Consider the following 13,407-nt stretch of genomic DNA (forward strand, 5'->3'; position numbering starts at 1 on the left):
TGACATTTGTCAGAGCTAATGTTGTGTGCTAAGACTCAAAGAATGTAATTTCCTTTGTACAAATATTTTTTAAAAAGTAGTTCCCATGTTCATGTTTACAACTACTATATTTAACTGAAGAGTGTTGTTGTGCATGTTTTATTTAAAGAAAAATATAGTAATGTTTTGCTTCTAAGTACCTAATAAAATTTTATTAGATGTGGTGTGCTAGTTTTAACGTAGGAAATAACTCGCGGATATTTATGGATATTTTAGTTACTGCTCTTCATGTTTATTTGAGATACAGTAGACTCCGGATATAATGAACCCGCTTTTAGTGAATTTCCGGCTATAGTGGTCGAAAGCTTTTTTGACAAGCTTGTCTTTAGCGGAAAAGCTGCTCCCAATTTAGTGATTTTAGGATAGCACGCTAGATTTTCACATTCGACTATACAAACCCTATACCATTGGAAAGCTTGGACCCAGAGTTCACCCGGAGCCGACCCGAGCCCACCCGGAACCCACCGGGAGCTCACACCTGGAGACGACCCAGAGTTTACCCGGAGCCGACCCTCGCCCACCCGAATCCACCCGGAGTCGTTCTGAGCCCACCCGGAGCCGACCCGAGCCCACTCGGAATTCATCCGGAACCGCCCCGCTCGGAGCCCACCCGGAGTCAACCCGGTGTCCACCTGCAACCCGGAGCCGACCCGAGCCCACCCGGAGCCGATCCGGAATCCACCCGGAGCCCAATATGTTTTTTCTGCTTTCTGGTGCTCAAAACCGACTATGGAAATTACTTATCAAGCATTTCCGACTCGTATTTGATTTATAATAACAAATTATTATGGAATAATAGCTGTGGTGACCTTGTTTTGGTAGTGTTAGTTGTGGGGTATTATAGGGTAAAATTAAACAAATAATTATTTTACGTTTTGTTTTATTTGATCACTTTCTTTGATCTCAATTTTCCCTCAGTCCAATGAAATTAAATCTGGTTCTTCAGTCTGATAATTACGTTAAGATCTGAGCTTCACACAATGCGGATCTGAAACAATCACTTTATTTGTGTATCGCCCTGATCCCACCGGAAAATTCGTTTTTGAGGGGTCTCGATTACATCTCAAGCCGTTGTAAACCGCCGAAAATTCAGTTGTTCCTCAAGTCGACGGACCGGAGAAACCGCAAATATGTTTAAATTAAAATCGAATCGAGTCGTTCGGTTCGTTTTTTACGACCCCAAACCGTAGGAATTTGAGAGAAAATAAAATCCTCGTCGGGAGTACCGCTTTATTCGAACCAACTTTAACGATTCATTTTAATAATTAATTTTTTTCGTGCCGAAGCTCATCACGTTTACGTTGTTTGCCCTCGACTCGGAAAACACCTCGACCGAACAAAACCAGACCTTATTTTTCTGTCGGGCGTATTGCTTTCGAATTAACCTGAATAGGTAATCAGGGAAGGGATTCGAAGTGTTTATTTTAATTTCCCCAAGTCGGAAAGTTCGCTCCGAAATCCAAGGGGTATTTGCGATTATTATAAGTTACAACAAAGGATGTTAAAACTCTCCGACTCAAGTTTCCAACAAGTAAAAGTACTCTCATATCTTCTGCTCGGGCAAGTTCAAGACGATAAGAAGTGTCTCTGGAATATGGTCGAAGAATTCGGGACCGGATCGGCCCCCGGTGTTTTTAATTATTGCGAATCCGGCCTCCCGGATTTATTTCGTCGCTAAAAGGTCCGTGACAGGATGAAAAGCGCCCCACGAAATGGCGGTGCAGGATCTTGACTGTCCCAGGGCCTCTAGGTGATATATGGGTTCCGTCGGCGGCGGTTTGATCGAGATTGGTGGCCATTGTGTTAGATCAATGTGCCGCCATGAGCAACAAAGCGCTCACCGTGTGACTTATTGCCGTAACAAGCTCCCTTCTTCGGCTGTCATCCACCTTGTTAATGAGGAAATTAACTCGTGTCGGCGCCAGCTGGAAGAATCAGATCTCCCGATTGGATTCGCACAATTTTTCTTTGTAAAAATGATGAAGGCGAATAAAAGTGACATCTCAATATCGAATAAGCCTTTCACCTTGGAGCGTGTGACGTAACGCGTGACGCGTAACGAGGATAACCTAAAGAAGTTTTCACTTAAAAAATAATTTTGTGGGTGGAATCGTCGCCGTTGTAGCTTCCTCCCCCAGCGCCACATGATAACCATATCGAGTTTTGCTCAACCCTTATCGAATAATTTAATTAGAACGCAACATCGGTCCCATTATGCTTGGCTGTTGCGTAGTGTCAAGTTTGCGTCATTTAATCCACCGCAGCCCGGCTTATCCGTGAACCGACTGAAACATTTTCATCTCTGGGGAGGTTTTTTTCCCGTCACGGATAGTGGCAATTTTCCTTCGGTTATGCCGGTGAAACCTTAACCAAGTGTAAATTTCTGTTTGACGCGGCCGAATGGGAGAAACGAAAATCCGCGCGGCCATGTTCGAGGGTCCGGAGTCGATGTTCCGGGCCCGGAGTCTAAATTAGGGGCTGTTGAATCTCCGACAGCTTACGTACACATTTAGGCGTCCCTCGAGCTTCACACCTTCCGACTGTTTGCACGGGAACCGCCCGGGATCCTCCGGATTTTTTAATTTTTTTCTAATTACGCAAAGTGAGATGAAATCTTCGCCCCATCTGATTAGGGGATGGTTTCGCGTCTCGGGGCGCGCGGAAAATGAACCGGAGGGGTTGGCGGAATCGAATTTTGTGCGTGTTTTCACGAGGAAAATTTTATTTGATTAGTAAGGATTTTCCGGTGAGCATAACAAGACAAACAGAGGTTCGACGATAGGGCACGTTTAATAATGTCCACGTTAGCATTTCTTATTAATGTTGGTTTTTTTCCGGAACATGCTCCTTGATCTTGCAGATTGGTCGGGTTCGCCGTAAAACGGAACGTTATTGAACACATCCTTCGAGATGCCTCCGGTTTGTACAGCGTATTTATTTTTTAAATTTTCGGATATTACGTCCAAGTGCTCGGCTGAATCATTCATGAGGTAATGGTTTCGAGACGTTCGCACGTATTTATTATTGAAATGATGGTAAAATTTTTATGCGGCCGACGCATTCCGGACACTATCATTCAATAGGCAAAGTACGGCCCCGATAAATCATTTTTATGATATTAAAAAGGCCCAAACAATAACGGTTTCATGGCTTTTTTCATATAATGCCGCTGTAAATTTTAGATAACTATTGATTTCGGAGTTATGCAACTGAATTAATCTCTTACTAAAAATTATTAAATTACTGTGGCCCGGGGCTTGTATCGATTTTCATCGAACTAAAACGCTAAAGGTGTCGAGTTGTTTTGTTACGTTTGCGAAGTGTTTAGTTGAATGAAGTAAACAATTTTTGATGTATGTATAATGTTATAAGCAGAAAAAATATCATATTCCAAATAATAACATTTTACCAGAGTATTGCGATATTTTAAAAATATTACCTTTCAAAGATCTAGTATTTCTTTTAATTTAAAAATTCCATACACCACACGTATTTTTTCCAACTTTGCAGGTTCCTTTTTTTCTTTTTTCCCTAGTTTATTCATTCGCAGAGACGACGAATTCTCTTATTTCTGCTACCTTTACCGTTTGTAAATAATGAATTGACAATTTTCTCTCACGATAGTGGAGATTTACTGGTTTCTTTATTCGATTCCTCATGAGAGAGAATCGATTAAAACAGCCCGGAATCTTCCATACAGATAGTACATTTTAAGTCTCGAGAGCCTAGAAAGATAGAGATTTTTTTTAAAGATTTCTGGGGCCTCCACCATTTTTCAAAGCAAAACCTCTCTATTACGGACACTCATGGGACATTAACATTGTGTCCGCATTAGGGAGGTGAACGTTCTAAAAATGCGCAATAAAAGTTTAATTTATGTAGATCTTTATGAGCCAAATTAAGATAACTCTACCGATTTCCTTCTACACCAATAAAACTTAAGACCTATTGAGTAATTTTCAGAAGAGTGCGTATTAACATTGTTGAGTTTTATGGCTATATTGCCAAAGTTAAGTCAACTATTCACAGTATAAAATTAAAAACACAACAACAAATTTTGAATTTTATGCATGTATTCTCTGAAATTTCAATCATTACTGTCCGCAATAGAGAGGTTGAGGACAAGATTTCCAGGTAGAAGCGGTAAGAGGATTGAAAGAGATTGAATTTTATGCATGTATTCTCTGAAATTTCGATCATTACTGTCCGCAATAGAGAGGTTGAGGACAGGATTTGGACCGGAAAGTGCTGTCCACGCCCGCATTAGAGAGTGTCCTTATTAGAGAGGTTCTTTTATACTAAAAATGCAGTGTTGAGGCTCGGGACATTGTAAAACTGTCCGTAATAAGAGATGTCCGCATTAGGGAGGTGTCCGTGAACGGATGTTTTACTGTAGTACTAATTGTTAACTTTATCAAGTGAGAGTAGAGATAAAGATCTGTGGTTGTCTTTATTCGATTCCTCATGTTACAATTTATATAAAACAGTTTTTTTGAAGAGATTTCTGCCGCCTTTACCATTTTAAAAATAGTAACTGCTAGTTTTCTCAGCTGATGGTAGAGATAGAGATTTGCTGTTTTCTTTATTCGATTCCTCATGTCAAAATCTGTATAAGACAGCCGGTACATTTCATGACTCAAAAGCGTAAACAGATATAGATTTTTTTTTTAAGTTTTTTGCCATAGTAAATGTTAATTTTCTCAGCTGATAGTAGAGATCTCTATCTGTGGTTTTCTTTAAAGCATAGAAATATTTTGGCGCCTCCACCATTTTTAAAGTAGTAATTAAGTATTAATTTTCCCAGCTGATATACTTCCTGCACTGATAGAATGCAGGTTTTTTGACAAACACAAGTGTCTACGCGATAAAAAGTAGAATAGCGCGCAAAAATCTTGTTGTAGCATTCATACTCGAAGAATCAATAATTTCAACAACAGTTTATAACAATTGAAAACACTTGTATTGAAATTTCATTCTGATTGACAGCTGTAAGTCTGTAAACAACATCATAAATGTAGGATTACTACTGGCGGGAATTAATCTGCAAGACTACAACGGTTTCCTAAATAACGTAAAACAATTGAGATGGAGAGTTTAGTATTTTTCACTGCGTTATGTTTTGGAACTAGAATTTACAAACGTGTACGGAGTATAGTAGAGATAGAGATCTGCGGTTTTCCTTATTCGATTCCGCATGTCAAAATCTGTATAAGACAGTTGGTACATTTCATGTCTCGAAAGCGTAGAAAGATACAGTTTCTTTTCAAAAGATTTTTGGCGCCTCCACGATTTTAAAAATAGTAATTGCTAGTTTTCTCAGCTGATAGTAGAGATAGAGATCTGCGGTTTTCTTTATTCGATTCCTTATGTCAAAATCTATACAGGGTGTTATTGAAATGCGTGGACAAATTTTAACCACGAGCTACTGGCTTCATGTAGAACTCGGAAAACATATTTAAAAAATTGTTGTCACAAAATAAAATGACATTTATTTTTTGAGCTACATTTTTTTCTTCTACGTTGTCCCACAACCTTCTAGGTAAAGTTTGGGCACATTTTAAAAATACACCCTGTATATCATATTTTATAGAATGTTCGCCAATGCGAAGTAACCTCTAGGAAATATGCTTTAAAACAAGTAAAACCGCATTGGTGTACGTTTTATAAAATATGATAAACAGGGTGTATTTTTAAAATGTGCCGAAATTTTACCTACGAGGTTGTGGGACAACGCAATTAAAAAAATTGTAGCTCAAAAAATAAATGTCATTTTATTTTTTGACAGATTTTTTTAAATAATTTTTCCGAGTTCTACATAAAGCCAGTAGCTCGTGGTTAAAACTTCTCCACGCATTTCAGTAACACCCTGTATAAAGACAGTTGGTACATGTCATGCATTGAGAGTGAAGAATGATGAACTTTTTAGATTTTTGGCCCCTCCAACATTTTTAAATTACCAATTTTTGATTTTCTCAATTACTAGCACAGATCTGCGGTTTTCTTTATTTGATTCTTAATGTTAAGATTGAGACAAAAAAAAAATTCAAGACAGTCGGGATTTTTTCTGACTCAAGAAAGAGGGAGAAAGAAATGTATTTAAAAAAAATTCACGCCTCCACCGTGTTTAAATCATTGATTATTTTCTGATCCAAGAAGACATTTCCTATTTGACGTTTTTTTAAAACAAATATACAGGGTGTTTCTGAAATACGTGTGTTAATTTTAACCAGTGAAAGAACTCGCCAATTTATGAAACTTTTCTCTATAACATTTTGTAAAATTCGTAAGAGTATTCCAAAAATTTTTTGCCCCACAATTTTTACCAAACGAGTCGTTTTGTGTGATTAACTAGTTTATATTTTTTGTAACCATGAGGACGTAAATTTTGATTATTTATTTTTTTCTATAATAATGGAACTTTTTAACAAAGCTCTGTTTCTATCACAACAGAAAATGTTCGCCCTTACCCATAGCAGAGCCAATAGGCGGGTATACACTTTGATGGTTAATTTATTCCAAATTTTAAATCAATTTGTATTGCTTTTTCGTAAAAATGCTATAGAGAAAAGTTCCATGATTTGGCGCGTTCTTCCACTGGTTAAAATTAACACACGTATTTCAGACACACCCTGTATGTTTGGCACAATATTCTTTTTTTAAATATTTTCAAATTGTTCTATTCACTGATAAATTTTATTGGACATTTTTTTCAACTTTTCGGATATTTTTTTTTTATTTGAAGAATTCCTAACGACACAGTTTTGCTTTACGTCTCGTTATTTGTGCACTTTTTACCCTTCCAACGTTGCCCAAGCTTTTTCCGTAACTTATCCTTATTCGGACGATTTCCCATTACTTTGAAACCGACTTTTGACCAGAAAGTACCAGTCGAAAAAGTGTTAGCAAGCGGAAAAATATTTTCACGACCAGCAAAAGCACAATGGCGTGTGAATTGGTCGATTGAACGCACTCATCTAGCCCTAACGTCGGAGTGGTCGTTTTGTGATTCTCATTAACTAAACGTTGATGTGGTAGTTTTCGTAATCCGGTTACTGCTCGAATGTTCTAATTCCGGTATGGCTTTCGCAATCGGGGAAAAAAAAAGTCGATCCAATCGAATTATGTTTGTGCTTTTGTGTAGCATAAAATCGGGTTAGGTCCGATGTCACCGGTCAAGTTTTATGAAAGCTCGGCACGTCACATTGTGTTTTGCCTGGAACGAGACAGACGTGATGAACGCAGTTAATCTTTAATACATTAAGGTTTGGAGTTGATATCCAGGGCTCTGCTGTGCGTACGCCCCGTCAGAACTTTCCAACTGTAAAAGTTAATAATTTAGGAAAACGTGTTTGGGTGCACAATTATATCGTTTATTTTCGGCACTAAATTTTGAGGGGTTGTTGCAAGCCGTGCGCGAGCACGCAGAAGTAGTTGAAAGTGTACGGTGGAGCAGTAGCGAGTTTTATCGGAGAAAATAGAAAGGAAAATTAAAGGCGTCCGGAGCTTTTTGCCTTCCATATCGAATGCACAATGAAACTTTTGAAGTTCTCGCACGGAAAAATCCGGCAAACACTTGTCTTTGATAATAAATTCCTCAAAAACAAATGGAAATTGGAAAGGGCGCGGAACTTTCCTAATTTTAGTTTCGTTCGGAGTTCGACTCCCCCCGATGTAAGAACTGCGTGCTGAACGGCGGAGACAAATTCCGGGGAAAAATTTGCATAATATGACAAGAAGAGAGAGGATGTACAAGGGCTGATAACGTGTAAATGCGTTATTAAACCAAGGAAAAAGTTAATTACGACGCGAGACTGAAAAAAACCATATTTGCATAACAAATTAGAGCGAAAATCCGGCGATTCGAATAAACTTGGCCGCCTTTTTCCACCCCCGGAGCGCCATAGATTATCGGAAAATGCAAGCCGACAAAAAAACTAAAACTCGATACTGTAATTAATTTCAAAGTTTCTACACATGGCACCGGATAAAAGGGTTAAGCGCTTACCGCATGAAGAATTTTTAATGCCGATTTAACCTGAATTTATACCTTTGGGAGTCCGGAATCGTCGCGAAATAATTTCGAACGGCCCCATAAAGCGGCGACCCCGGAACGTATCGATTCCGGGTCCGGTGTCTTTTTTCCGTTTCTCGTGCGTAAACAGATTTTCGATGTTTAATTCGGGAGACGGGCGAAATATGTAAATCGGGGGTGACACCTGTGCCGGCTGAAAAACCAATTACCCCCGACACTGGTCGTTCGGATTCAATCCTAAGTCATCTCGTCGCCCTTTCGCTCCACTCGGCACAACAGACTAGAAAATTGCGGTGCAGATGGGTCAGATATCAGCGTAATGAAACGAAATTAATGCGAACCAACGAATTACGATAACGGTTCCGCATCCCCGAAACAAACTCGAACGCCATGAAATTATTAACATACATGCATAGCAAGAGACCGACCCGAATCTAATTGAGTTGTGGTGGACGGGCTGTCGACGTCTTCGAAAAGAGGAATTATTATGTTGATTGGATTTGCGTGGTGGACGGCAAGGATAGGGGGAAAATCGAGATAGCAATGCGCTGCGGTGGCGTAAGATCGTGTAGGATGTACGGAGTAAAAAATTCCGACAAGAATACGTTCATGAAACCGCGGGACAGGATTTTTTCGTGTGTTGTTGCGTGGGATGTGGCCACGACAAAAAAGCTCCATCGATTAGAAGGATTTTCAGGGATTTTACATCTTTTAAATGCAACGTTTCGGCGAAAAGTGCAAGCTCAAGGAGCAGGTGGAACAGAAAGGTAATTTTTTGAAAAGCGTCACTAGAATAAAATTACCAAAAATAATACATACGACAAGGAACAAGTGTAAGAGTGCGGCGAGGACAATAATTACGCGAGGGATGAACAGCATAACTGGGTCTAATGATGTAAAAATTGACAGGAAATCAATATAAGTCACGTTTTGTGTTTTTCAAACGTCAAACCTGCTATTTTTGCGTTCATGCATTATTTTGACACATTACGAATGTAATAATAATAATCAATCCAATCCCACTGTCAATAAATTAACTCAGTCGGATAAGCTTTCAGTCCCAAGGGACTAAACGTGCGATTTTACTCCTTCCCTTAATGGACTAAAGTAAAGCTTCATAAAAAGTCATGCAAAATGAATATTAAATCGTGTTTCAGAGATTAGAACAATTTTTGTCTCTTTTATGCAAAATACTATTCTGGTGCCTCCTCTAAAGCCTCCTTCAAAAGTTTTTCATCAATCTATTCTAATGGATTGAAAGCTCTGATTTGTGCTTTTCGTAATTTTCATTCTCAAGGACAATACATTTTCAAAATTAATTTGTTTTTTTTTTTAATCGTATATAAACTGACGCATCCAACAGAACAAGTTTGGAGATAATTCGATTGATCACAAATCCTGTGATTTGCAGTGTCGTAGAAGAGTTTATGGACATCGTAAAATTTTAATAAAAGCCCATATAAAAATGCCTCAAAGGTTTTTATATGTCCAAAAATTGTTTTCAGTACTAAGAAGGAAACACAACACAAATAAGAATTTTTTTTTGTTTAGTCTCCTATAATTTTGAGTATCTTGCTTATTCAGTTTTTTGGGGAAATTTGAAATTTTATTTCACATGGTTTATTTTCGTATTACCAAAATTTTTCAATAGGTGATAAATCCTGTGACCGTGGGGACCATTCTACCTATTTCACGATTTTTTTTTATCAACAGCAAATAATTGTCCCTTCGTATCCATCAGGACTTGTCGTATATCGGGTGTTCATTTAAATGTACCCTCAAAGTAGGCGTTGAAGAGTCGATTGTGAACGTACCACGGATTACAGATGACAACTGTTTAAATCTAACCTCACTTTTTGCATTGTTTGTGTTTTTACTCTGCAGACTGACGAGCGGTGCGTTCACAATCGACTCTTCAACGCCAACTTTGACGATAAATTTAAATGAACACCCTATACGCACCATCAGGTTATTTTTGTTTGTCAAATAATCCGCACCATCCGGTTCTGTTCATCAAAGCATTGGAACGAATTGATCCTGAAGCGAGGAATTCCATTTTTTTCTCAGTTATTTCAGGAACAATATTTTGAAAAGTTTCAGGTTTCGTGGATGTTATCCTTTAATCAAAAGAAATCACAAGATGCCTCGTCGAGACCAGATTCTACATAATTCTGTTCTGCACAATTATTATTTTATTTGCGAGACCCTTGAAAGCTCGTTGCATATTGTGAGATTAAAAGGAAAAATGAGTTTTTTTTTGTCGCAATCGATTTCGAAACAGTCTGCATCGAGACAAGAGTAAAAAACAGTTAATTGCAGCAAGCAAATCTATACCAGGAAGCTGACCACGTTGGGAATTAAATTGCTGGAGGATAGGTTTTTCGATTAATGGAGTCTCTAAACAGGATTTTAATGAAGGCCGACTGTCCAATTATTTTAAATTCTTGTTTGTACACAGAAACTGGGTGAAAAAAGCGCTCCACCCGTCTTTGTTTTCTTTTTTCCTCCGCTACATTACAGAAACGTATCGCAATTCATCGGGGAATGATTCCCTATCAATATTTATAATGCGTTTCGGTTATTGCTGCTTCTATTTGAAGTAGATAATGATGGTTTCACATTCTGACTCTCATAATCCATATTGTTGCGAGCGAGTTGCAATAAGAATTTTTCGACGAAACCTGGGCAAAATAATTCGAGTAAGAGAGCTCCAATCACGAATTGTTTGGAGACTTTTAATAATGAATGTCGGCGAAGCTGTCTGTTTTATCGATACATTTACCCCGTCGATGAATAATTCAGGGGTCGGGTTTTTTTTGTGGAGACGTGGGTTGTTTTTCAGCACCGACCCCAATTAATCGAATGAAATTAATTTAGTCGAGCCGATAGAATCACGACGCCAAGCTACTTATCACGAGACGAAACGTTTGGGGTTGGCACGACCCGTCTTTGAAGCGGTGCCATTGTAGGCAAACTATAGAGTCGTTATCAAGAAACAGGCAACGTGCGACAAGGAATAACAACCCCAATTCGAGATCGATTTGTGGTCGCGGGAAGAGACAAAGCCCGGTCGAGAGGGGGTTGGCGGCCGGGGGATTTTTACAATATCTCCTGTCAGAACGTGTTTAATTTCCGCATTCCGAGCGGTGATGGAAATAGAGCGTAAAGAGAAAAGATATCTGGAAAAATTACAATACGGCGGGGGCGGCGAAAAAACAGCCCGGCCGGTTGATGGAAGGGGAGTTAACGATAGTGCAAGCGTCTGTCATTTCCGCGCGTTTCTTCACCTTGGGCAAAAAGCTGCCGTCATCATCTCCGGGCGATATTCCGAACGCGAATGCAGATGATTCCGGTGGGGCTTTTGTTTTTTTGTGGAAAGCGAAAAGCTCGAATGTACGTCTGGCTTTTATTTTCGTCAGACAGTGAGTCGGTCCGGTGTGATTTTTTTCGGAGCCGGATGATTAATGCCCCGGAATTAACGCGCGGCGCTCTTCCGGGGCCCCAATCGGAAGGGGCGGATTTTCGAAGGTCGCACGGGAAGTCTGCGCGCAAATTTTTTCCTCCCGGTAATATTATGCAAATACGGAGCGCGATGCGGATAAGCAAATTTCGTTCGGTGTTTGCTCGACGACGGTGTCTCGAAATCTATGAAAATATAAGCTCCGGAGAAGCGCCAAGGTAAGCGACGGGGTCACGGTCGTGGAGGTGCCAACTTCGTCAGCGAAAAAGCATCCACTAAAATATTTAAATCCGATCTCTCAAAGCAAACACATCATTGCGTGAAATTATTCCCGGGAAGTTTTCACCTGTTTCCATAAAGAAATGAACCGAAATAATTAGATTGTTTCCCCTCTCGTTGATCCACCGACGAGTGGTCGGATCGATTTATCGTGACTGGAGGCCCCGGGGAGGACCCTGCGTGAAACAGATACCGAGGTGCTCCCGCCAAACGAGAGAAATTCGATTTTTGCTCAAAAGGCTCGCCATCAAAGTTAAAAAAAATTTTTGCGCGTTCACCGTTTTTCTACGTTACAAACATTTCTCGTTTAATACGTAAAACAGAAAATACGCTCTTTTGTGTCCGTGACAAAACAAAAAGAGCTTTGTCTCTGATTGAGCTTGTAACAAGAGGGACAGGAATATTTTATTGAATAATTAAAATTGGTGGATGCGCCAGGCGAGAAGATAAATGGGCTGCGAGAAATGAAGTTGTACCTTTGACTTTTATTATTTCTAGTGCGGTAATAATTCAGTGAAACGTTTTCACACGCGCACACGACAAAACAATGCTTCATCACGTACAAGAACTTTTTTAATATTGCAGACGAAGAACAATTTTTTGGAGTGTCTAATTAAAAAAAAAATGGTGATAATGCTGATCTATGTTTACTTTTCTCTACTTGATCATCGGGTTAGATATTCCAGTCTCAAAACAGAAGAAATTGCGAAGAAAAAAAAATAGCTTAAAATATCACAAGAAATTTTAATAACAGCAGATGTTAAAGTGTGCTTTTATCTATTCAAATCAAAAGGTCAAGTAGCATTTTAACCGCAAGATAGATAAAGTGCTACTTTAACGGCAAGGGTAGATAAAGTAATTCATTTGTTTTTATTACCCTATCAACGTTCATACTAACGAGATTTTAAAATCTGACACGATTAGTAATGGTCTCAAAAAAAATGTTTTAATAATAAAATACAAATGCTATAGAAAAGAATAAAATAATATTCTCGAAGATAAAATACAATTTTATCGTCTTGTATAATAAATAACTATCCTAACAACTAGATTTTTTAAATCTTCTTATTTTGTGCAATTTTTGGTTAGTTGTGTTACAACAAAATTTACTAAACAAGGATTTGACAGAAGAAATTTTGCATTCAGAAAAAAATCTGGCTCATCCACAATTTTTGTATTTTGTTTTTTAATGTGGATATTGCGATGATTATAAAGATGAAATATTTTTTGCTACTTTTATTCGTTCGCATTTAACAACAGAAATATGGAAATGTTTTCTTGCGCATCCATCATTTTGGCACATCACAATTTAAATTTTTTCTCATTCCTTCTGTAATGTTTTTACAATTAACATTTACAAAATGGGTGTATACGAGTATCTTTCGTGTAACTAAAATAATGCTTATACAATAGTTATTTACAGTTAGAGTGAGAAAGTCAAAGCTTTCGTTCACGCGAATTACATGCAATTCAAGTGAACGAAAGCGGCCTTACTTTCGAGTGCTGAGTTTGGTTTTGTTCGATACCTCCTTAGAAAGAGAGTCTGCAAGTTTTGGTATAAATAAAAATAAATCACACTTTTGGATGTAGTATCTAT

The 13,407-nt window shown here is 38.6% G+C and overlaps 1 protein-coding gene across 1 annotated transcript in view; it reads left to right on the forward strand.

The window, feature by feature from the left end:
- Nucleotides 1-13,407, forward strand: part of oaf (out at first) — an 85,782-nt gene that overhangs the window by 8,616 nt on the left and 63,759 nt on the right. The window lies entirely within an intron of this gene.

This window comes from Tenebrio molitor, chromosome 6, assembly GCF_963966145.1.
Source record: "Tenebrio molitor chromosome 6, icTenMoli1.1, whole genome shotgun sequence".
Taxonomy (NCBI): Eukaryota; Metazoa; Arthropoda; class Insecta; order Coleoptera; family Tenebrionidae; genus Tenebrio; species Tenebrio molitor.